The 25377-nt window shown below is 38.4% G+C and overlaps 1 pseudogene; it reads right to left on the bottom strand.

Moving 5' to 3' along the window:
- Nucleotides 1-2540: 2540 nt before the first annotated feature.
- LOC101288503 (ATP synthase subunit f, mitochondrial-like) lies at nucleotides 2541-2807 on the bottom strand (annotated as a pseudogene).
- Nucleotides 2808-25377: the final 22570 nt, after the last annotated feature.

The raw sequence follows: 25377 nt of genomic DNA, 5'->3' as shown, positions 1-25377 counted from the left end.
GAACTGTGTGCTAAGCTCCTTGGATATACAGGACCTCTGTCTTGTCTCTGTATATACAGATCTGTTTGCTGGGCTCTTTGGTCAAGTGCTGTTGAATCTGGGCAGCAGGATGGGACACTGAGATTCCAGGGAGCTCCATTTAGGTTTCCTGGTTGGCAGGGTCAGAGGCTGTATTCAGAAGCACGCAAGACTACAGATTAGCTTCCCTGACTAGGGAGAACCACAAAATAGGTCCCAAGGCTAGCAAGACTCTTGTTTCAAGAGCTAATCAGGCAAAACTGCACCAAACTCTCTGGCCATATAGGGTTGCTGGCTTGGCTCTGCAGATAGGCAAAGCTGCTGGCCAGGCTCTAAAGCAGTTCCCATGTTCTCAGGACAGGCTTCTTGGACATGTGGGCCAGGAGGTTCCCTCAGCAATGGGCAGGCCTGTGAATTAGCTCCTCTAGAAAGGCACAGTGTTAGAACTAGTTTTAGGCCAGCAAGACTCTTTGTATGTGGTCTTGACTTCAGCAGTACTGTGATACAAGTTCTCTAGTCAAATGGGACCATTGGCTTTGCTCTTTAGACAGTCAGCACTGCCTGATGAGTTCTCCACTCAACTGTGCTGGGCTAATCAACCTCACAAGATTTCCAACCAGGCTTCTTTCTTGAACAGGGCTGGGAGCAACACTTAACAGTGATAGGGGTTATGACTTAACTCTCCTTCTTTGACAGAGGGGAAGACCAGGTTCCAGGACCAAAAAGGCTCTTTGTTTGTGGTCCCATATCAAGCAGGCCTGCATCCTGCTGAGTTCTTTGGTCAGACTGGACCACCATTTTGGTTTTGCGGATGATCAAACCCACTTGGTTTGGACTTCTATTTGTGTGCCAAAGCTAGAAATACAGTCTGCCAAGGTCTGAGAGCTGGTTGCTACAAGCCACCTGCCTGCTTCTCCATCACAGTCCAGTTCTCAATGGTCAAGATCCATAGAGTCCCCCACAATCCCCATTAGGCAAGTCCAGAGTGACTCTCTTCAGAAACAACCCACAATGCTTGGGGATGTCTACCCTGGGCTCTCTTTTTCCCACTGGAGGAAAAGTAGTGCTGCCCTGGCTTAGGGGAGGAGCAGTGTGGCCAAAGGGTAGCCATTCCTCTTACCCTTCTAACACAGCCCATCTGTGTTATATATATCTATATAGATGTAGATGGGCAAATAAAGTGGGATTTTTTAAATTTTTAATTTATTTTTAATTATTTTTTTACTGGAGTATAGTTGATTTACAATGCTATGTTAATTTCTGCTATACAGCAAAGTGAATCAGTTATACATATACATATATACACTCCTTTTTACATTCTATTCCCATATAGGTCACTACAGAGTACTGAGTAGAGTTACTTGAGCTATACAGTATATTCTTATTAGTTATCTATTTTACCATGTCACTACAAATGACATCATTTTGTCCTTTTTTATAGCTGAGTAATATTCCATTATATATAATACCACATTTCTTTTTAAAAATTTTATTTTACATTATAGTTGATTTACAATCCACAATATATTTTTTAAAAACTCTTATGCAACTTAATAGAAAAGCAAACAAGCAACCCAGTTAAAAAATGGGGAGAGGCTCTGAATAGACATTTTTCCAAAGAAGGCATACAAATGACCAACAGGCACTAAAAAAGGTGCTCAACATCACTAATCATCAGGGAAATGCAAATCAAAACTACAATAAAATATCACCTCACATCTGTAAGAATGGCTATTACTAAAAAGCAAGAAATAACAAGTGTTGGCAAGGATGTGGAGAAAAGAGAACACTTATGTACTGCTAGAGGGAATGCAAATTAGTGTAGCCACTATGGAAAACAGTATGGAGGTTCCTCAAAAAATTAAAACTAGAACTACCATATAACCCAGCAATTCAACTTCTTGGTATTTATCCAAAGGAAACAAAATCATTATCTTGAAAATATACCTGCATCCCCATGTTCAATGCAACATTATTTACAATAGCCAAGACATGAAAACAACAAGGGTTCATCAAGACATTAATGAATTTTTTTAAATGTGGCATATACACAATAAAATATTATTCAGTCATAAAAGAAGGAAATCCTGCCATTTGTGACAACATAGATGATCTTGAGAACATTATACTAAGTGAAGTCAGACAGAGAAAGACAAATACCAATACTGTATGATCTCATTTGTATGTGAAATCTAAAAAAAAAAAAAAAGTCAAAAACAAAAATATAAAACTGAAGCCATAGATACAAGAGAACAGATTGATGGTTGCCAGAAACAGTGAGTGAAATGGGTAAAGGTGATCAAAAGCTGCAATTTTCCAATAATAAAATAAATAAGTCATGGAGGTATAATGTACAGCATGGTGAGTATGCTTAATAATACTGTATTACATACTTGAAAGTTGCTAAGACAGATTTTTTTTAACCAGTCATCTTTTATTGAGTGTTAATTCTCCATTAGGATATGAAAGGATTCAGGGGTGCCCAGCAAAGGTCATGGTCAAGAATGCAGAGTGCACCCTCTTCAGTGGTACTCACTTGGCTGCTCATGTTCAAGTTCCTTGTAAGAACAGCAGTAGTTGAAAATCACATAAGCTGCCAGCACCATAGAAAACCCAGTGATGCTCCCTTTCTTCACGTTGAAATACTTGTTGTAATATCAGTAATAACCTATTTGAAACGCTCCAGTAATGCCTTTAGGGATGAAACCCCACATTATTATCCAGCTAGACAGCTCCTTTAATTTGATATCCAGGAGCTTCTTCTCCTTCAGTGGTACAACTGATGTCATCTTAGAGTCCTGGCTGTCTGCTCCAACCTGAACTCTTCCATGTTGAGCAAGGTTTGAGGCATAACTAAAGGCCTTCCCACATTCTTCATCTTCATAGTGTTTCTCACCACTATGAATTCTCCGACGCAAAAAAAGTGATGGCTTTTTCCAGATATAAATGTCTTTCTAATGCTGATTATTTTATAACTTGAATCCAAATCTGTAATCCAGCTTCTTGTTTCTTCTCTCACAACCATTCAGCGTTCTTCTCCTTGCTCCAGTAACACAATTATGTCTGGCTCATAAATGGAATGGTCCACTAAGACCAAATTACTATTGCTCTCCATCAACACATCATAGTACAACTTCTTCTGAATAGGATCAAGAAATTCCAACGCATGCTGAAAGAACTCTTTGGCCACATCCCTGAAAGTTATTGCTTCATAGGCCATGGTTTTAGACCTGCAAGAGCTGATCAGTCCTCAGGGTTTATTTACCAGAAAAAAACAGAGTCCAGAAAACCCAAACCTGAGATTGGGTACCTTTGTCTGTTGTGAGCAGATCTTCCTTCTCCCATGTCTAACTTCAAAACTGAAAAGAGGTCATATAATCCCAAGGAGAAACTCTTTTGTGACTGTCCCCCACGGGCTGTGCACAGTCATTTCTGCAGCAACTTACACAGGTTTCTTGCTTGGATGGTTGCTAGTCACAAGCAGTTTGCAACAAGGAGCCTGGAAAAAGGCCCAAAGTGGAAGTTACCTCGTCAGTTGTGGTCTATACCACATTTATTTATCCATTCCTCCATCAATGGACATTTAGGTTGCTTCCATGTCCTGGCTTTCATAAATAGTGCTGCAGTGAATATTGGAGAACAGGTATCTTTTCGAATTATGGTTTTCTCCAGTTATATGCCCAGGAGTGTGATTGCTGGATCATATGGTAGCTCTATTTTTAGTTTTTTTTTTTTTTTAACATCTTTATTGGGGTATAATTACTTTACAATGGTGTGTTAGTTTCTGCTTTATAACAAAGTGAATCAGTTATACATATACATATGTTCCCATATCTCTTCCCTCTTGCGTCTCCCTCCCTCCCACCCTCCCTATCCCACCCTCCAGGCTGTCACAAAGCACCGAGCCAATATCCCTGTGCCATGCGGCTGCTTCCCACTAGCTATCTACCTTACTACGTTTGTTAGTGTGTATATGTCCATGACTCTCTCTCGCCCCGTCACAGCTCACCCTTCCCCCTCCCCGTAACCTCAAGTCCGTTCTCTAGGAGGTCTGCGTCTTTATTCCTGCCTTACCCCTAGGTTCTTCATGACATTTTTTTTTCTTAAATTCCATATATATGTGTTAGCATACTGTATTTGTCTTTTTCTTTCTGACTTACTTCACTGTGTATGACAGACTCTAGGTCTATCCACCTCATTACAAATAGCTCAATTTCGTTTCTTTTTATGGCTGAGTAATATTCCATTGTATATATGTGCCACATCTTCTTTATCCATTCATCCGATGATGGGCACTTAGGTTGTTTCCATCTCCGGGCTATTGTAAATAGAGCTGCGATGAACATTTTGGTACATGACTCTTTTTGAATTTCGGTTTTCTCAGGGTATATGCCCAGTAGTGGGATTGCTGGGTCATATGGTAGTTCTATTTGTAGTTTTTTAAGGAACTCTATACTGTTCTCCATAGTGGCTGAACCAATTCACATTCCCACCAGCAGTGCAAGAGGGTTCCCTCTTCTCCACACCCTCTCCAGCATTTATTGTTTCTAGATTTTTTGATGATGGCCATTCTGACTGGTGTGAGATGATATCTCATTGTAGTTTTGATTTGCATTTCTCTAATGATTAATGATGTTGAGCATTCTTTCATGTGTTTGTTGGCAGTCTGTATATCTTCTTTGGAGAAATGTCTATTTAGGTCTTCTGCCCATTTTTGGATTGGGTTGTTTGTTTTTTTGTTGTTGAGCTGCATGAGCTGCTTGTAAATTTTGGAGATTAATCCTTTGTCGGTTGCTTCATTTGCAAATATTTTCTCCCATTCTGAGGGTTGTCTTTTGGTCTTGTTTATGGTTTCCTTTGCTGTGCAAAAGCTTTGAAGTTTCATTAGGTCCCATTTGTTTATTTTTGTTTTTATTTCCATTACTCTAGGGGGTGGGTCAGAAAGAATCTTGCTGTGATTTATGTCATAGAGTGTTCTGCCTATGTTTTCCTCTAAGAGTTTGATAGTTTCTGGCCTTATAATTAGGTCTTTAATCCATTTTGAGCTTATTTTTGTGTATGGTGTTAGGGAGTGTTCTAATTTCATTCTTTTACATGTACCTGTCCAGTTTTCCCAGCACCACTTATTGAAGAGGCTGTCCTTTTTCCACTGTACATTCCTGCCACCTTTATCAAAGATAAGGTGTCCATATGTGCATGGGTTTATCTCTGGGCTTTCTATCCTGTTCCATTGATCTATCTTTCTGTTTTTGTGCCAGTACCATACCGTCTTGATAACTGTAGCTTTGTAGTATAATCTGAAGTCAGGGAGCCTGATTCCTCCAGTTCCTTTTTTTGTTCTCAAGATTGCTTTGGCTATTCGGGGTCTTTTGTGTTTCCATACAAATTGCAAAATTTTTTGTTCTAGTTCTGTGAAAAATGCCAGTGGTAGTTTGATAGGGATTGCATTGAATCTATAGATTGCTTTGGGTAGTAGAGTCATTTTCACAATGTTGATTCTTCCAATCCAAGAACATGGTATATCTCTCCATCTATTTGTATCATCTTTAATTTCTTTCATCAGTGTCTTATAGTTTTCTGCATACAGGTCTTTTGTCTCCTTAGGTAGGTTTATCCTAGATATTTTATTCTTTTTGTTGCAATGGTAAATGGGAGTGTTTTCTTGATTTCACTTTCAGATTTTTCATCATTAGTATATAGGAATGCCAGAGATTTCTGTGCATTAATTTTGTATCCTGCTACTTTACCAAATTCATTGATTAGCTCTAGTAGTTTTCTGGTAGCATCTTTAGGATTCTCTATGTATAGGATCATGTCATCTGCAAACAGTGACAGCTTTACTTCTTCTTTTCCGATTTGGATTCCTTTTATTTCCTTCTCTTCTCTGATTGCTGTGGCTAAAACTTCCAAAACTATGTTGAATAAGAGTGGTGAGAGTGGGCACCCTTGTCTTGTTCCTGATCTTAGTGGAAATGCTTTCAGTTTTTCACCATTGAGGATGATGTTTGCTGTGGGCTTGTCGTATATGGCCTTTATTATGTTGAGGAAAGTTCCCTCTATGCCTACTTTCTGCAGGGTTTTTATCATAAATGGGTGTTGAATTTTGTCAAAAGCTTTCTCTGCATCTATTGAGATGATCATATGGTTTTTCTCCTTCAATTTGTTAATATGGTTTATCACATTGATAGATTTGCGTATATTGAAGAATCCTTGCATTCCTGGAATAAACCCCACTTGATCATGGTGTATGATCCTTTTAATGTGCTGTTGGATTCTGTTTGCTAGTATTTTGTTGAGGATTTTTGCATCTATGTTCATCAGTGATATTGGTCTGTACTTTTTTTCTTTATGACATCCTTGCCTGGTTTTGGTATCAAGGTGATGGTGGCCTCGTAGAATGAGTTTGGGAGTGTTCCTCCCTCTGCTATATTTTGGAAGAGTTTGAGAAGGATAGGTGTTAGCTCTTCTCTAAATGTTTGATAGAATTCGCCTGTGAAGCCATCTGGTCCTGGGCTTTTCTTTGTTGGAAGATTTTTAATCACAGTTTCAATTTCAGTGCTTGTGATTGGTCTGTTCATATTTTCTATTTCTTCCTGATTCAGTCTTGGCAGATTGTGCATTTCTAAGAATTTGTCCATTTCTTCCAGATTGTCCATTTTATTGGCATAGAGTTGCTTGTAGTAATCTCTCATGATCTCTTTTATTTCTGCAGTGTCAGTTGTTACCTCTCCTTTTTCATTTCTAATTCTATTGATTTGAGTCTTCTCCCTTTTTTTCTTGATGAGTCTGGCTAGTGGTTTATCTATTTTGTTTATCTTCTCAAAGAACCAGCTTTTAGTTTTATTGATCTTTGCTATTGTTTCCTTCATTTCTTTTTCATTTATTTCTGATCTGATTTTTATGATTTCTTTCCTTCTGCTAGCTTTGGGGTTTTTTTGTTCTTCTTTCTCTAATTGCTTGAGGTGCAAGGTTAGGTTGTTTATTCTAGATGTCTCCTGCTTCTTAAGGTGTGCTTGTATTGCTATAAACTTCCCCCTTAGAACTGCTTTTGCTGCATCCCACAGGTTTTGGGTCGTTGTGTCTCCATTGTCATTTGTTTCTAGGTATTTTTTGATTTCCTCTTTGATTTCTTCAGTGATCACTTCATTATTAAGTAGTGTATTGTTTAGCCTCCATGTGTTTGTATTTTTTACAGATCTTTTCCTGTAATCGATATCTAGTCTCATGGCGTTGTGGTCAGAAAAGATACTTGATACAATTTCAATTTTCTTAAATTTGCCAAGGCTTGATTTGTGACCCAAGATATGATCTATCCTGGAGAATGTTCCATGAGCACTTGAGAAAAATGTGTATTCTGTTGTTTTTGGATGGAGTGTCCTATAAATATCAATTAAGTCCATCTTGTTTAATGTATCATTTAAAGCTTGTGTTTCCTTATTTATTTTCATTTTGGATGATCTGTCCTTGGGTGAAAGTGGGGTGTTTAAGTCCCCTACTATGAATGTGTTACTGTCGATTTCCCCTTTTATGGCTGTTAGTATTTGCCTTATGCATTGAGGTGCTCCTATGTTGGGTGCATAAATATTTACAATTGTTATATCTTCTTCTTGGATCGATCCCTTGATCATTATGTAGTGTCCTTCTTTGTCTCTTTTAATAGTCCTTATTTTAAAGTCTATTTTGTCTGATATGAGAATTGCTACTCCAGCTTTCTTTTGGTTTCCATTTGCATGGAATATCTTTTTCCATCCCCTTACTTTTAGTCTGTATGTGTCTCTAGGTCTGAAGTGGGTCTCTTGTAGACAGCATATGTAAGGGTCTTGTTTTTGTATCCATTCAGCTAATCTGTGTCTTTTGGTGGGAGCATTTAGTCCATTTACATTTAAGGTAATTATCGATATGTATGTTCCTATTCCCATTTTCTATATTGTTTTGGGTTCGTTATTATAGGTCTTTTCCTTCTCTTGTGTTTCTTGCCTAGAGAAGATCCTTTAGCATTTGTTGTAAAGCTGGTTTGGTGGTGCTGAACTCTCTCAGCTTTTGCTTGTCTGTAAAGGTTTTAATTTCTCCATCAAATCTGAATGAGATCCTTGCTGGGTAGAGTAGTCTTGGTTGCAGGTTTTTCTCCTTCATCACTTTCAGTATGTCCTGCCACTCCCTTCTGGCTTGTAGGGTTTCTGCTGAGAGATCAGCTGTTAACCTTATGGGGATTCCCTTATGTGTTATTTGTTGTTTTTCCCTTGCTGCTTTTAATATGCTTTCTTTGTATTTAATTTTTGACAGTTTGATTAATATGTGTCTTGGCGTATTTCTCCTTGTATTTATCCTGTATGGGACTCTCTGTGCTTCCTGGACTTGATTAACTATTTCCTTTCCCATATTAGGGACGTTTTCAACTATAATCTCTTCAAATATTTTCTCAGTCCCTTTCTTTTTCTCTTCTTCTTCTGGAACCCCTATAATTCGAATGTTGGTGCGTTTAATGTTGTCCCAGAGGTCTCTGAGACTGTCCTCAGTTCTTTTCATTCTTTTTTCTTTATTCTGCTCTGCAGTAGTTATTTCCACTATTTTATCTTCCAGGTCACTTATCCGTTCTTCTGCCTCAGTTATTCTGCTATTGATCCCATCTAGAGTATTTTTAATTTCATTTATTGTGTTGTTCATCGTTGCTTGTTTCATCTTTAGTTCTTCTAGGTCCTTGTTAACTGATTCTTGCATTTTGTCCATTCTATTGTCCATTCTATCTCCAAGATTTCGGATCAACCTTACTATCATTATTCTGAATTCTTTTTCAGGTAGACTGCCTATTTCCTCTTCATTTGTTAGGTCTGGTGCATTTTTATCTTGCTCCTTTATCTGCTGTGTGTTTTTCTGTTTTCTCATTTTGCTTATCTTACTGTGTTTGGGGTCTCCTTTTTGCAGGCTGCAGGTTCGTAGTTCCTCCTGTTTTTGATGTCTGTCTCCAGTGGCTAAGGTTGGTTCAGTGGGTTGTGTAGGCTTCCTGGTGGAGGGGACTAGTGCCTGTGTTGTGGTGGATGAGGCTGGATCTTGTCTCTCTAGTGGGCAGGTTCACGTCTGGTGGTGTGTTTTGGGGTGTCTGTGGCCTTATTATGATTTTAGGCAGCCTCTCTGCTAATGGGTGGGGTTGTGTTCCTGTTTTGCTAGTTGTTTGGCACAGGTTGTCCAGCACTGTGGCTTGCTGGTCGTTGAGTGAAGCTGGGTGCTGGTGTTAAGATGGAGGTCTCTGGGAGATTTTCGCCGTTTGATATTATGTGGAGCTGGGAGGTCTCTTGTGGACCAGTGTCCTGAAGTTGGCTCTCCCACCTCAGAGGCAGAGCCCTGACTCCTGGCTGGAGCACCAAGAGCCTTTCATCCACACGGCTCAGAATAAAAGGGAGAAAAAGTAGAGGGAATTAGTAGAAGTATGAGGAAAGAAAGAAGGAAAGGAGGGAAGGAAGGAAGGAAGGAAGGAAGGAAGGAAGAAAGAAAGAAAGAACCAAAGAAGGAAAGAAGGCAAGAAGGAACGAAAGGAGGGAGGGAGGGAGGGAGGAAGGAAGGAAGGAGGGAAAGAAGGAAAAACAGAAAGAAAGAAGATACAGTAAAAATAAAATAAAGTATAATAAAGTTATTGAATTAAAAATTCTTAATTAGAAAAAAAAAAGGGATGGATAGAACCTTAGGACAAATGTTGGAAGCAAAGCTATACAGACAAAGTCTTACACAGAAGCGTACACATACACCCTCACAAAAAGAGGTAAAGGGGGAAAAATCATAAATCTTGCTGTCAGAGACCACCTCCTCAATTTGGGATGATTCGTTGTCTAAAGGAGGGAAGGAAGGAAGGAAAGAAAGAAAGAAAGAAAGAAAGAAAGAAAGAAAGGACGAAGGTAAAGTATAATAACGTTCTTAAAATTAAAATTGATTATTAAGAAAAAAATTTTAAGAAAAAACCATGGACGGATAGAACCCTAGGACAAATGGTGGAAGCAAGACTATACAGACAGGATCTCACACAGAAGCATACACATACACATTCACAAAAAGAGGAATAGGGAAAAAAATCATAGATCTTGCTCCTAAAGTCCACTTCCTTAATTTGGGATGATTGGCTGTCTATTCATGTATTCCACAGATGCAGGGTACATCAAGTTGATTGTGGAGCTTTAATCCGCTGCTTCTGAGGCTGCTGGGAGAGATTTCCCTTTCTCTTCTTTGTTCTCACAGCTCACAGGGGCTCAGCTTTGGATTTGGCCCCGCCTCTGTGTGTAGGTCGCTGGAGGGCGTCTGTTCTTCGCTCAAACAGGACAGGGTTAAAGGAGCCGCTGATTCGGGGGTTCTGGCGTACTGAGGCCGGCGGGGAGGGAGGGGCACGGAATGCGGGGCGGGCCTGCGGCGGCAAAGTCCGGCGTGACCCTGCACCAGCCCGAGGCCCGCCGTGCGCTCTCCCGGGGAAGTCGTCCCCGGATCCCGGGAACCCGGCAGTGGCGGGCTGCACAGGCTCCGCGGAAGAGGGGAGTGGAGAGCGACCTGCGCTCGCAGACAGGCCCCTTGGTGGCGGCAGCAGCAGCCCCAACGTCTCCCGCCCGCCTCTGGGGTCCGCGCCTCCAGCCGCGGCTTGCGCCCGTCTCTGGAGTCTGCGCCCTCAGCCGCGGCTCGCGCCTGTCTCTGGGGTCTGCGCCCTCAGCCGCGGCTCGCGCCCGTCTCTGGGGTCCGCGCTTTCAGCCGCGGCTCGCGCCCGTCTCTGGGGTCCGCGCTTTTAGCCGCGGCTCGCGCCCGTCTCTGGGGTTCGCGCTTTTAGCCGCGGCTCGCGCCCGTCTCTGGAGTTCCTTTAAGCAGCGTTCTTAAACCCCTCTCCTCACGCACCAGGAAACAAAGAGGGAAGAAAAAGTCTCTTCCTCTTCGGCAGGTGCACGCTTTTCCCCGGACTCCCTCCCGGCTAGCTGTGGTGCACTAACCCCTTCAGGCTATGTTCAAGCCGCCAACCCCAGTCCTCTCCCTGCGCTCCGTCTGAAACCGAAACCCGAGCCTCAGAGCCTCAGCTCGCAGCCCCGCCCGTCCCGGCGGGTGAGCAGACAAGCCTCTCGGGCTGGTGAGTGCCGGTCGGCACCGATCCTCTGTGCGGGAATCTCCCCGCTTTGCCCTCCGCACCCGTTGCTGCGCACTCCTCCGCGGCTTCGAAGCTCCCCCCTCCGCCTCCCGCAGTCTCCGCCCGCGAAGGGGCTTCCTAGAGTGTGGAAACTTTTCCTCCTTCACAGCTCCCTCCCACTGGTGCAGGTGCCGTCCCTATTCTTTTGTCTCTGTTTATTCTTTTTTCCTTTTGCCCTACCCAGGTACGTGGGGAGTTTCTTGCCTTTTGGGAGGTCTGAGGTCTTCTGCCAGCCTTCAGTAGGTGTTCTGTAGGAGTTGTTCCACGTGTAGATGTATTTCTGGTGTATCTGTGGAGAGGAAGGTGATCTCCGCGTCTTACTCTTCCGCCATCTTCCTCAGTTAATAATCTATTTTTAGATTTTTAAGGAACCTTTATACTGTTCTTCATAGTGGCTGTAACAATTGACATTCCCATCAACCGTGTAGGAGGGTTCCCTTTTATCTACACCCTCTCCAGCATTTATTGTTTGTAGATTTTTTGATGATGGCCATTCTGACTGGTGTGAGGTGATGCCTCATTGTAGTTTTGATTTGCACTTCCCTAATGATTAATGATGTTGAACATTCTTTCATGTATTTGTTGGCAGTCTGTATATCTTCTTTGGAGAAATGTCTATTTAGGTCTTCGGTCCATTTTTGGATTGGGTTGTTTATTTTGTTATTGAGCTGTATGAGCTGCTTATAAATTTTGGAGATTAATCCTTCATCAGTTGCTTCATTTGCAAATATTATCTCCCATTCTGAGGGTTGTCTTTTGGTCTTGTTTCCTTTGCTGTGCAGAAGCTTTGAAGTTTCATTAGGTCCCATTTGTTTATTTTTGTTTTTATTTCCATTTCTCCAGGAGGTGGGTCCAGGAGGTGGATCTTGCTATGATTTATGTTGTAGAGTATTCTGCCTATGTTTTCCTCTAAGAGTTTGATAGTTTCTGACCTTACATTTAGGTCTTTAATCCATTTTGAGCTTATTTTTCTGTATGGTGTTAGGGAGCGATCTAATCTCATACTTTTACATGTACCTGTCCAGTTTTCCCAGCACCACTTATTGAAGAGGCTGTCCTTTCTCCACTGTATATTCCTGCTTCCTTTATCAAAGATAAGTTGACCATATGTGAGTGGGTTTATTCTGGGCTTTCTATGCTGTTCCATTGATCTATATTTCTGTTTTTGTGCAAGTACCATACTGTCTTGATTACTGTAGCTTTGTAGTATAGTCCGAAGTCAGGGAGCCTGATTCCTCAGGCTCCGTTTTTCATTCTCAAGATTGCTTTGGCTACTCGGAGTCTTTGGTGTTTCCATACAAATTGTGAAAAATTTTGTTCTAGTTCTGTGAAAAACGCCAGTGGTAGTTTGATAGGGTATACATTGAATCTGTAGATTGCTTTGGGTAGTAGAGTCATTTTCACAATGTTGATTCTTCCAATCCAAGAACATGGTATATCTCTCCATCTATTTGTTTCACTTTTAATTTCTTTCATCACTTTCTTATAATTTTCTGCATACAGGTCTTTTTTCTCCTTAGGTAGGTTTATTCCTAGATATTTATTCTTTCTGCTGCAATGGTAAATGGGAGTGTTTTCTTGATTTCACATTCGGATTTTTCATCATTAGTGTACAGGAATGCCAGAGATTACTGTGCATTAATTTTGTATCCAGTTACTTTACCAAAGTAATTGATCAGCTCTAGTAGTTTTCTGATAGCACCTTTAGGATTTTCTGTGTATAGTATCATGTCATCTGCAAACAGTAACAGCTTTACATCTTCTTTTCTGATTTGGATTCCTTTCATTTCCTTCTCTTCTTTGATTACTCTGGCAAAAACTTCAAAAACTATGTAGAATAAGAATGGTGAGAGCGGGCAACCTTTTCTTTTTCCTGATCTTAGTGGAAATGCTTTCAGTTTTTCACCATTGAGGACGATGTTGGCTGTGGGTTTCTTATATATGGCCTTTATTATGTTGAGGAAAGTTCCCTCTATGCCTACTTTCTGCAGGGTTTTAATCATAAATGGGTGTTGAATTTTGTCGAAAGCTTTCTCTGCATCTATTGAGATGATCATATGGTTTTTCTCCTTCAATTATTTAATATGGTTGATCACAATGACTGATTTGCATATATTGAAGAATCCTTGCATTCCTGGAATAAACCCCACGTGATCATGGTGTATGATCCTTTTAATGTGCTGTTGGCTTCTGTTTGCTAGTATTTTGTTGAGGATTTTTGCATCTATGTTCATCAGTGTTATTGGCCTGTAGTTTTCTTTCTTTATGACATCCTTGTCTGGTTTTGGTATCAGGGTGATGGTGGCCTCGTACAATGAGTTTGGGAGTGTTCCTCCCTCTGCTATAATTTGGAAGAGTTTGAGAAGGATAGGTGTTAGCTCTTCTCTGAATGTTTAATAGAATTCTCCTGTGAAGTCGTCTAGTCCTGGGCTTTTGTTTGTTGGAAGGTTTTTAATCACAGTTTCAATTTCAGTGCTTGTGATTGGTCTGTTCATATTTTCTATTTCTTCCTGGTTCAGTCTTGGCAGGCTGTGCATTTCTAAGAATTTGACCATTTCTCCCAGGTTGTCCATTTTATTGACATAGAGTTACTTGTCGTAATCTCTCATGATCTTTTGTATTTCCACAGTGTCAGTTGTTACTTCTCCGTTTTCATTTCTAATTCTATTGATTTGAGTCTTCTCTGTTTTTTTCTTGATGAGTCTGGTTAGTGGATTATCAATTTTGTTTTTCTTCTCAAAGAGCCAGCTTATAGTTTTATTGATCTTTGCTATCATTTCCTTCATTTCTTTTTCATTTATTTCTGGTCTGAATTTTATGATTACTTTCCTTCTGATAACTTTGTTGTTGTTCTTCTTCTTTCTCTAATTGCTTTAAGTACAAGTTTAGGTTGTTTATTTGAGATGTTTCCTGTTTCTTAAGGTAGTATTTTATTGCTGTAGACTTCCCTCTAAGAACTGCTTTTTCTACATCTCATAGGTTTGGGTCGTCATGTCTCCATTGTCATTTGTTTCTAGGTATTTTTTTAATTTCTCCTTTGATTTCTTCAGTGATCACTTCATTATTAAGTGGTGTATTGTTTAGCCTCCATGTGTTTGTATTTTTTACAGGTATTTTCCTTTAATTGATATCTAGTCCCATAACATTGTGATAAGAAAACATACTTGATACAATTTCAATTTTCTTAAATTTACCAAGGCTTGATTTGTGACCCAAGATATGATCAATCCTGGAGAATATTCCATGAGCACTTGAGAAAAATATGTATTCTGTTGTTTTTGGATGGAATGTCCTATAAATATCAATTAAGTCCATCTTGTTTAATGTATCATTTAAAGTTTGTGCTTCCTTATTTATTTTCATTTTGGATGATCTGTCCATTGGTGAAAGTGGGGTGTTAAAGTCCCCTACTATGAATGTGTTGCTGTCTACTTCCCCTTTTATGGCTGTTAGTACTTGCCTTATGTATTGAGGTGCTCCTATGTTGGGTGCATAAATATTTACAATTGTTATATCTTCTTATTGAATTGATCCCTTGATCATTATGTAGTGTCTTTCTTTGTCTCTTCTAATAGTCTTTATTTTAAAGTCTATTATGTCTGATATGAGAATTGCTACTCCAGCTTTCTTTTGGTTTCCATTTGCATGGAATATCTTTTTCCATCCCCACACTTTTAGCCTGTATGTGTCTCTAGGTCTGAAGTGGGTATCTTGTAGACAGAATATATATGGGTCTTGTTTTTGTATCCATTCAGCCAGTCTATGTCTTTTGTGGGTGCCTTTAATCCATTTACATTTAAGGTAATTGTCGATATGTATGTTCCTATTCCCATTTTCTTAATTGTTTTGGGTTTGTTGTAGGTGTTTTCCTTCTCTTCTCTTTCTTGCCTAGAGATGATCCTTAGCATTTGTAAAGCTTGTTTGGTGGTGCTGAACTCTCTCAGCTTTTGCTTGTCTGTAAAGGTTTTAATTTCTCTATCAAATCTGAATGAGATCCTTGCTGGGTAGCATAATCTTGGTTGCAGGTTTTTCTCCTTCATCACTTTAAATATGTCCTGCCAGTCCCTTCTGGCTTGCAGAGTTTCTGCTGAAAGATCAGCTCTTAACCTTATGGGGATTCCCTTGTGTGTTATTTGTTGTTTTTCCCTTGCTGCTTTTAATATGTTTTCTTTGTATGTAATTTTCACACTTTTATTAATATTTGTCTTGGCATATTTCTGCTTGGATTTATCCTTTATGGGACTCTCTGTGCTTCCTGGACTTGATTAATATTTCCTTTCCCATATTAGGGAAATTTTCAACTATAATCTCTTCAAATATTTTCTCAGTCCCTTTTGTTTTCTCTTCTACTTCTTGAACCCGTATAATTCGAATGTTGGTGTGTTTAATGTTGTTCCAGAGGTCTCTGAGACTCTCCTCAGTTCTTTTCATTCTTTTTTCTGTATTCTGCTCTGCAGTAGTTATTTCCACTATTTTACTTCCAGGTCACTTATCCGTTCTTATGCCTCAGTTATTCTGCTATTGATCTCACCTATAGTATTTTTAATTTCATTTATTGTGTTGTTCATCATTGCTTGTTTCTTCTTTAGTTCTTCTAAGGTCTTTGTTAAAAGTTTCTTGCTTTTCCTCTATTCTATTTCCAAGATTTTGGATCATCTTTACTATCATTATTCTGAATTATTTTTCAGGTAGACAGCCTATTTCCTCTTCATTTGTTAGGTGTGGTGGGTTTTTGTCTTGCTCCTTCATTTGCTGTGTGTTTTTCTGTCTTCTCATTTTGCTTATCTTACTGTATTTGGGGTCTCCCTTTTGCAGGCTGCTGGTTCATAATTCCCATTGTTTTTGGTGTCTGTCCCCAGTGGCTAAGGTTGGTTCAGTGGGTTGTGCAGGCTTCCTGGTGGAGGGGACTAGTGCCTGTGTTCTGGTGGATGAGGCTGGATATTGTCTTTCTGGTGGGCAAGTCCCCGTCTGTTGGTGTGTTTTGGGCTGTCTGCAGACTTATTATGATTTTAGGCAGCCTCTCTGGTAATGGGTGGTGTTGTGTTCCTGTCTTGCTAGTTGTTTGGCATAGGGTGTACAGCACTGTAGCTTGCTGGTCGTTGAGTGAAGCTGGGTGCTGATGTTGAGATGGTGATCTCTGGGAGATTTTTGCCATTTAATATTATGTGGATCTGGGAGGTCTCTTGTGGACCAGTGTCCTGAAGTTGGCTCTCCCATCTCAGAGGCACAGCACTGACTCCTGGCTGCAGCACCAAGAGCCTTTCATCCACACAGCTCAGAATAAAAGGGGAAAAATGTAGATAGAAGGAATTAGTAAAAGTAGAAAGGAAGAAAGAAAGAAAGAAAGAAAGAAGAAAGAAAGAAGGAAATAAAGAAAGAAAGAAAGGAGGGAGGGAGGCAGGATGGAAGGAAGCAGGAAAGGATGGAATAAAAGAAAGAAAGAAAGAAGATAAAGTAAAATTTTAGAAAGTAAGATAAATATAATAAAGTTATTAAAATAAAAAATAATTATTAAGAAAAAAAAGTTTAAAAGACAAAAAGGTAAGATAGAACCCTAGGACAAATGGTGAAAGCAAAGCTACACAGACAAAATCTCATACAGAAGCATACACATACACACTCACAGAAAGAGGAAAAGGGGAAAAAATCATAAATCTTGCTCTCAAAGTCCACCTCCTCAATTTGGGATGATTCGTTGTCTATTCATGTATTCCACAGATGCAGGGTACATCAAGTTGATTGTGGAGCTTTAATCTGCTGCTTCTGAGGCTACTGGGAGAGATTTCCCTTTCTCTACTTTATTCTCACAGCTCCCAGGAGCTCAGCTTTGGATTTGACACCGCCTCTGTGTGTAGGTCGCCGGAGGGAGTCTGTTCTTCGCTCAGACAGGACGGGGTTAAAGGAGCAGCTGCTTCGGGGGTTCTGGCTCACTCAGGCCCGGGGGAGGGAGGATCATGGAATGCAGGGAGAGTCTGCGGCGGCAGAGGCCGGCGTGACATTGCACCAGCCTGATGCGCATCGTGCGTTCTCCCAGGGAAGTTGTCCCTGGATCTCGGGAACCTGGCAGTGGCGGGCTGCACAGGCTCCCCGGAAGTGGTGTGTGGATAGTGACCCGTGCTCGCACACAGGCTTCCTGGTGGCAGCAGCAGCAGCCTTAGCTTCTCATGCCCGTCTCTGTGGTCCACGCTGTTAGCCGCAGTTTGCGCTCATCTCTGGAGTTCCTTTAAGCAGCCCTCTTAATCCCCTCTCCTCACGCACCAGGAAACAAAGAGGAAAGAAAAAATCTCTTGCCTCTTTGGCAGGTCCAGACATTTTCCGGACTCTCTCCCAGCTAGCCGTGGTGCACTCACCCCCTTCAGGCTGTGTTCGCGCTGCCAACCCCAGTACTCTCCCTGCGTTCCAACCGAAGCCCGAGCCTCAGCTCCCAGCCCCGCCCACCCCGGCGGGTGAGCCGATCAGCCTCTCGGGCTGGTGAGTGCCGGCCGGCACTGATCCTCTGTGCAGGAATCTCTCTGCTTTGCCCTCCGTACCCTCATGGCTGCGCTCTCCTCCGCGGTTCCGAAACTTCCCCCCTCCACCACCCACAGTCTCCACCCGCGAAGGGGCTTCTAGTGTGTGGAAACCTTTCCTCCTTCCCAGATCCCTTCCACTGGTGCAGATCCTGTCCTTATCCTTTTGTCTCTGTTTATTCTTTTTTCTTTTGTCCTACCCAGGTGTGTGGGGAGTTTTTTGCCTTTTGGGAGATCTGAGGTCTTCTGCCAGCATTCAGTAGGATGCTGTAGGAGTCGTTCCACGTGTAGATGTGTTTCTGGTGTGTCTGTGGGGAGGAAGGTGATCTCCGCATCTTAATCTTCCACCATCTTCCCTTAGCACCCCGAGAATTCTTCATATGTTGAGAACGTTTGCCCTTTTGTCACATGTAGCACAAATTTTTAAACTAGTTTTTCATTGATCTTCTAACTTTAATTATGGTGTGATTTTCCTCATATAAGTTTTTAATTAGTAAAGATTTAGAATTTTATTGTGCATGTTATTCTACAATGTGATTTATCTTCTTAATAGTATCTATGTCAGGGTACATATGTCGAGCTTACTTATTAGTATTCATATAGCTTTCCATTATTTGGATATGCTATATTTTATTTAACTGGTCGTTTGTTGATAAACTTTAGGTTGTCTCTAGCTTTTTGCTATAGCAATCATTGAAGCAATGAACTTTCTAGTTCATTTATCTTTATGTAAATGATTATGATTAAGTATATTCAGAGGATAAATTTATAGTAGTGGAATTGTATATTAAGTGTAGTTGAATTAAATATCTTAGGAAACATAGCCAAGTTATAGGAGACAATAGATCTTCATTATTGGAAGTTGATTGAGACTTGAGGAGTGAGTAATCAGGCCATTCCAGGAAGAAGAGCAAAAATATATTAAAACATGGAGACTGCCCTCTCCAGAAAAAAAAGTGGATGGTGATAAATTTAACTTATACAAAATGTATGGAGGCTACTTGTGGAAGATAATTTGAAGGGTTAGGAATGTTGCATAAAGCAATTAAGCTCAGACAGTACTTTTATTTTCTGAAACCCTAGAGCAACGACTTTCAAAATGTGTTTCATAAAACACAAAAGACTAGAAAAGGGGCAATTCTCACTACCAGCTTCAACCAGAGCAGTTCATATTAAATTTTTTTAATATATAATGGGAATCAACATGATATTTTATTTTATGGGTTCTATTGCTGGTTGGTTAGTAAAGAAAAAAATATAATTCTATAGGAAGTGTAGCACCCTTGAAAGTTATAGAACTGGTTTTTAAATGTTTTTGTCTAAGAGCATTTACTCTCTTAAAATATTATTGGGTATACTGAGTACTGTAAAGAATTTTCATATTGTGAGTCCTATCTATTGACATTTACCTTATTAAAAGCTAAAAATCAGAAGAAAACATATTTGTATAACACTCTTTTCCTGGATTATTGCAGTGCAATGTTAGACTTTTTGAGATATTTATTTTTTCTTTACTTTTTCATTTCTTCAGCTTTATTGAGGTATAAATGACAAATAAAATTTTAAGATATTTAAGGTGTGCAACATGTTGATTTGATGTACATAGGCATTGAGAAAGATTCTCCCCAATTGAGTTAATTAACACATCATCACCTCTCATATTTACCTTCTGTTTTTTTAGTGAGAACACAAATTCTACTCACTTAGCAAATTTCAATTATACAATATATAGTTATTAAATCTTGTCACCATATTATACATCAGATATTCAGAACTTATTCATAGTAAAATTGAATGTTTGTACCAAACTCTCCCTGTTTTCCATAAATCCCAGTATTTGGCAGCCAATTTTCTATCCATGTTTCTATGAATTCAAATTTATTTTTTTGATTCCACGTATAAGTAGAATACATACTGTATTTGTCTGGCTCATTTTACTTAGCATCATTCTCTCCAGTTTTGTTCATGTTGTCACAAATGGCAGGATTTCCTTTTTTTTAAATGATGAATAATATTTTATTATAGTCATATATAATATATTTCCATATATATCACATTTTCTTTATCATTAATCCATTGACAAACAGGTTGTTTCCATAATTTGGATATAGTGAATAACATTGCCATGAATATGAGAGTACAGATATCTCTTCAAAATAGTGGTTACTTTTCTTTTGGATATATATACCAAGAAGAGGGATTGCAGGAGCACTTGGTAGTTCTACCTTTAAATTCTTGAGAAACTTCCATATTGTTTTCCATAGTGGCTCAATCAGTTTACATTTCTACCAAAAGGTTACAATTATTCCTTTTTCTCCAAGTCCTCACAAACATTTGTTATCTTTTGTCTTTTTGATAATAGACATTCTAAGGGTTGTGAGGCTATATATCATTTTGGATTTGATCCACATTTCCCTGATGATTATTGATGCTTCACACCTTTTTATGTACCTGTTGGCCAACTGTGTGTCTTCTTTGGTTATCCAGGTCCTTTGTCTATTTTAAATTGGAATATTTGATTTTTTGCTATTGAGCTGTATGTGTTATTAATACATTTTAGTTATTAGCATCTTAGATATGCTATTTGAAAATAGTTTATTCTCATTCATTAGATAGTCTTTTCATTTTGTTGCTGGTTTTCTTTATTGTGCAGAAACTTTTCAGATTGGTGTAGTCTCCCTTGTTTATTTTTGGTTTTGTTGTATTTGATTTTGTTGTCAAATACAAAAAAAAAATTATTGCCAAGACCAATGTCAAGGAACCTGCCCCCTATATTTTCTTTTAGAAGTTTTATGGTTTCAGGTCTTAATTAAATATTTAATTATTTAATCCATTTGGAGTTGATTAAGATAGGGATCCAGTTTCATTTTTTTGGATGTGGCTGTCCAGTTTATTCAACACCATATAGTGAAAAGATGGTCATTTCTACATTGTATATTCTTGGCTTCATTTGTCAACAATTAATTGACTACCTATGCATAGGTTTATTTCTGGGCTTTCTATTTTGTTCTATTGATCTATATTTCTTTTTTTATACCAATACCATACTCTTTTGATTACCATAGCTTTGTAATATAGCTTTTTTTAAAAAAAATTATTTATTTATGGCTGTGTTGGGTCTTCGTTTCTGTGTGAGGGCTTTCTCTAGTTGCGGCAAATGGGGGCCACTCTTCATCGCGGTGCGCAGGCCCCCCATTATCGCGGCCTCTCTTGTTGTGGAGCACAGGCTCCAGATGCGCAGGCTCAGTAGTTGTGGCTCACGGGCCTAGTCACTCCGCAGCATGTGGGATCCTCCCAGACCAGGGTCTGAACCCGTGTCCCCTACATTGGCAGGCAGACTCCCAACCACTGCGCCACCAGGGAAGCCCTGTAATATAGTTTGAAATCAGGACGTGTGATGCTTCCAGCTCTGTTCTTTATCAGGGTTGCTCAGGGTATTTGGGGCCTTTTGTGGTTCCATATAAATTTTAGGATTGTTTTTCTATTTTTGTGGAAAATGCTGTTGGAATTTTGATAGGGTTTGCATTGACTGTGTAGATTGCTTTGGGCAGTATGGATATTTTAATAATATTAATTTTTACAATCCATTAGTATTGAATATTCTTCCATTTATTTTTTTTCATCTTCATTTTTCTTCAACAATGTTTTATTGTTCAGTGTACTAAGCTTTCACCTCTTTGGTTAAATTATTCCTATGTATTTGATTCTTTTTGATACTATTATAAATGGAATTGTTTTCTTTATTTCTCTTTCTGATAGTACATTTCTAGTATATAGAAACACAACTCATTTTTGTGTATTGATTTTTTACCTGAATTCATTTATTAGTTCTAAGAGTTATTCAGTGGAGAATTTAGGATTTTCTAGATATAAGATTATGTCTTATGCAACAGATACAGTTTTAATTTTTCCTTTCCAGTTTGGATGACATTTTCATTTCCTTGCTTGGTTGCTCCAGATAGGGATTCCAGTACCATGTTGAATAAGAGTGGTGATAATGGGCACATTTTTATTGCTCCTCTTCTTAGAGGAAAAGCTTTTAACCTTTCACCATAGCCTGTAATGTTTGCTGTGGGTTTGTCATTTACGGCTGTTAGTATGTTGAAGTATGTTCCCTCAATTCCCAATTTGTTAAGGGTTTTATAATAAAAAGGAAGTTGTATTTTGTCAAATGCTTTTCCTGCATCTACTGAGATGATAATATGACTTTAATTTGTTATTCTATTAATGCAGTGTATCACATTTATTGATTTGTGTATGTTGAGCCACCCTTTCATCCCAGGGATAAATTCCACTTAGTTATGTTGTTAAGTCCATTTAATGTATTGGTGAATTAGGTTTACTAACATTTTGTTAAGAATATTTGCATCTATATTCATCAGGGATATTATATAGTTTATTCTTATTGTGTCTTTTTCTGGCTTTGGTACCAGGGAAATGTTGGCTTCATAAAAAGTAGTTTGGGAGTGCTCATTCCTTATCAACTTTTTTGAACAGTTTCAGAAGGACTGGTGTTAATTCTTTTTTAAACTTTTATAGAATTCACCAGTGAAGTCATCTTGTCTTGGGCTTTTCTGTGTTGGGAGGTTTTTGATTACTGATTCAGTCTCCTTACACATTATTGGTCTATTTGGACTTTCTATTTCTTTATGATTCAGTCTTAGTAAGTTGTATGTTTCCAAGAATTTATGCAATTCTTTTAGTTTGTCCATTTTTTGGAGAATAATTGTTCATAGTTATCTCATCTGATCTTTTATATTTCTGTGGTTATAGTAGTCATATTTCCTACTTGATTTCTGATGAAGTAGAAATTCTTATTTATTTGAGTTCTTTCATTTTTTGTCTTGGTACATTTGTTTGTCTATTTTGTGTGTCTTTTCAAAACCCCAGCTCCTTGTTTCTTTGGTCTTTTCTATTGTCTTTTTAGTCTCTGTTTCTTTTATTTCCACCAAGATCATTGTTATTCCCTTCTTTCTACTAACTTTAGGCCTAGTTTTTTCTTTTCTTTTCTTTTCTTTTTCTTTTTTTAGTTCCTTGTGGTCAAAAGAGATTACTTATTTGAGATATTTCTCTTTTCTTAATGTAGGCATTTATTGCTAAAACTTCCCTCTTAGAACTGTTTTGTTGCAACCTATAAGTTATGATATATTTTCTTTCAAATTTTATTTGTCTCAATATCTTTTTGATTTTTTAAAAATGTTTTTCTTGGACACTTTGCTTGTTCAGAAGCATGTTATTTAATCTTTATATATTTGTGAATTTTCTAGTTTTTGTCTTGTAGGTAATGCCTAGCTTCATAATATTTTGGTCAGAAAATGTTCTTGATATGCTTTCAATATTCTTAAATTCCCTAAGACTTGTTTTATTGCCTAAGATTTTTTAATCTTTATTGGAGTATAATTGTTTTACAATGTTACATTAGTTTCTGCTGTACAACAAAATGAATCAGCTATATGTATACATATATCCCAATATCCCCTCCCTCCTGAGCCTCCCTCCCACCCTCCCTATCCTAAATAATGTTTCAAATGCCTTTGAGTAGAAAGTGTATTCTGATGCTGTTGGATGGAACGTTTATTTCTATCTAGTCTAAAGTGTTGTTTAAGTCCAATGCTTTCCTTAATGATTTCATGTCTGGAAGATCAATCCATTTTTAAAAGTCAGGTATTGAAGTGCTGTACTATTATTATACTACTGTCTATTTCTCATATCAGACCTGGTAGTATTCAGTATATATATTTAGGTGCTCTAATGTTGAATGTATAAATAATTTTTAAATTTTTATTTATTTATTTAATATTTTAGTTTTATTAGTGTATAGTTGATTTAAACTGTTGTGTTAATTTCAGGTATACAGCAAAGTGATTCAGCTATTCATATACATATATTTATTCTTTTTTAGAGTATTTTCTCATATAGGTTACCACAGAATATTAGGTAGAGTTCCCCGTGCTATATAGTAGGTCCTTGTTACTTATCTATCTTATATATAGTATTGTCCATGTGTTCATCCCAAGCTCCTGATTCATCCTTCCCCACCATGTTTCCCCTTTGGTAACCATGTTTTTGACATATAAAAAGTCTGCTTCTCTTTTGTAAATAAGTTCATTTGTATCTTTGTTTTTTGATTAGTTTCCATATATGAGTGATATTATATGACATTTCTTTCTCTGTCTGACTTACATCACTTAGTATGATAATCTCTAGGTCCATCCATGTTGTTGCAAATGGCATTATTTCATTCTTTTTTATGGCTGAGCAATATTCCATGGTATATATGTACCACATCTTATTTATCTATTCCTCTGTCAACAGACATTTAGGTTGCTTCCATGTCTTGGCTATTGTAAATAGTGCTGAAATGAGTGTTGGGGTGCATGTATCCTTTCAGATTATGGTTTTCTCTGGATATACACCCAAGAGTGGGTTTCCTGGATCATATGATAGTTTTATTTGAAGTTTTTAAGGAACCTCCATACTGTTCTCCATAGTGGTTGTATCAATTTACATTCCCACCAACAGTGCAAGAGGGTTTCCTTTTATCCACACACTCTCCAGCATTTATTGTTTGTAGACTGTTTGATGATGGCTATTCTGAACCATGTGAGGTGATGCCTCATTGTAGTTTTGATTTGCATTTCTCTGATAATTAGTTATGTTGAGCATCTTTTCATGTGCTTTCTGGCCATCTGTATGTCTTCTTTGGAGAAGTGTCTATTTAGAATTTCTGCCCATTTTTTGAATGGGTTGTTTATTTTTTTGATATTGAGCCGCATTCACTGTTTGTAAATTTTGGAGACTAATCCCTTGTCAGTTGTGTCATTTGCTAATATCTTCTCCCATTCTGAGAGTTGTCTTTTCATTTTGTTTATGGTTTCCTTTGTTATGCAGAAGATTTTTAGTTTAATTAGGTCCTATTTTTTAATTATTCTTTTCATTTTCATTATTCTAGGAGGTGGATCCAAAAAGATTTTACTGTAATTTACGTCAAAGTGTGTTCTGCCTGTGTTTACCTCTAAGAATCCTATAGTGTCTCACCTTACATTTCAGTCTTTTTATGGTGGATTGTGTTAGAGAATGTTTTAATTTAATTCTTTTCCATGTAGCTGTTTAGTTTTCTGAGCACCACTTATTGAAGAGAATGTCTTTTCTCCATTCTATACTCTTGCCTACCTTGTCATAGATTAATTGATCATAGATTCATGTGTTTATTTCTGGGCTTTCTGTCTTATTCCATTGATACATGTTTCTGTTTTAGTGCCAGTGCCATACTGTTTTGATGACTGTAGATTTGTATAGTCTTCAGACTATAGTGTGAAGTCAGGGAGTCTGATTTCTCAAACTCCTTTTTTATTTTTCAAGATTACATTTTCTATTCAGGGTCTTTTGTGTTTCCATATAAATTTAAAAAATTTTAGCTCTAGTTCTGTGAAAAATGCCATTGGTAATTTGAGAGGGTTTGCATTGAATCTATAGATTGCCTTGGGTAGTACAGTCATTTTGACCACATTGATTCTTCCAATCCAAAAACATGGTATATCCTTCCATCTATTTGTGTTATCTTTGATTTCTTTCATCAGTATCTTATAGTTTTTGGAGTAGAGTTCTTTTGTCTCCTTAGATAGCTTTATTCTTAGGTATTTCATTCTTTTTGATGCAATAGTGAATGTGATTGTTTTATTAATTTCTCTTTCTGATTTTTCA

The sequence above is a fragment of the Orcinus orca genome, chromosome X, assembly GCF_937001465.1.
Source record: "Orcinus orca chromosome X, mOrcOrc1.1, whole genome shotgun sequence".
Taxonomy (NCBI): domain Eukaryota; kingdom Metazoa; phylum Chordata; class Mammalia; order Artiodactyla; family Delphinidae; genus Orcinus; species Orcinus orca.
The sequence above is the reverse complement of the archived record's forward strand: the minus strand, read 5'-3'. Positions and strand labels throughout refer to the sequence as shown.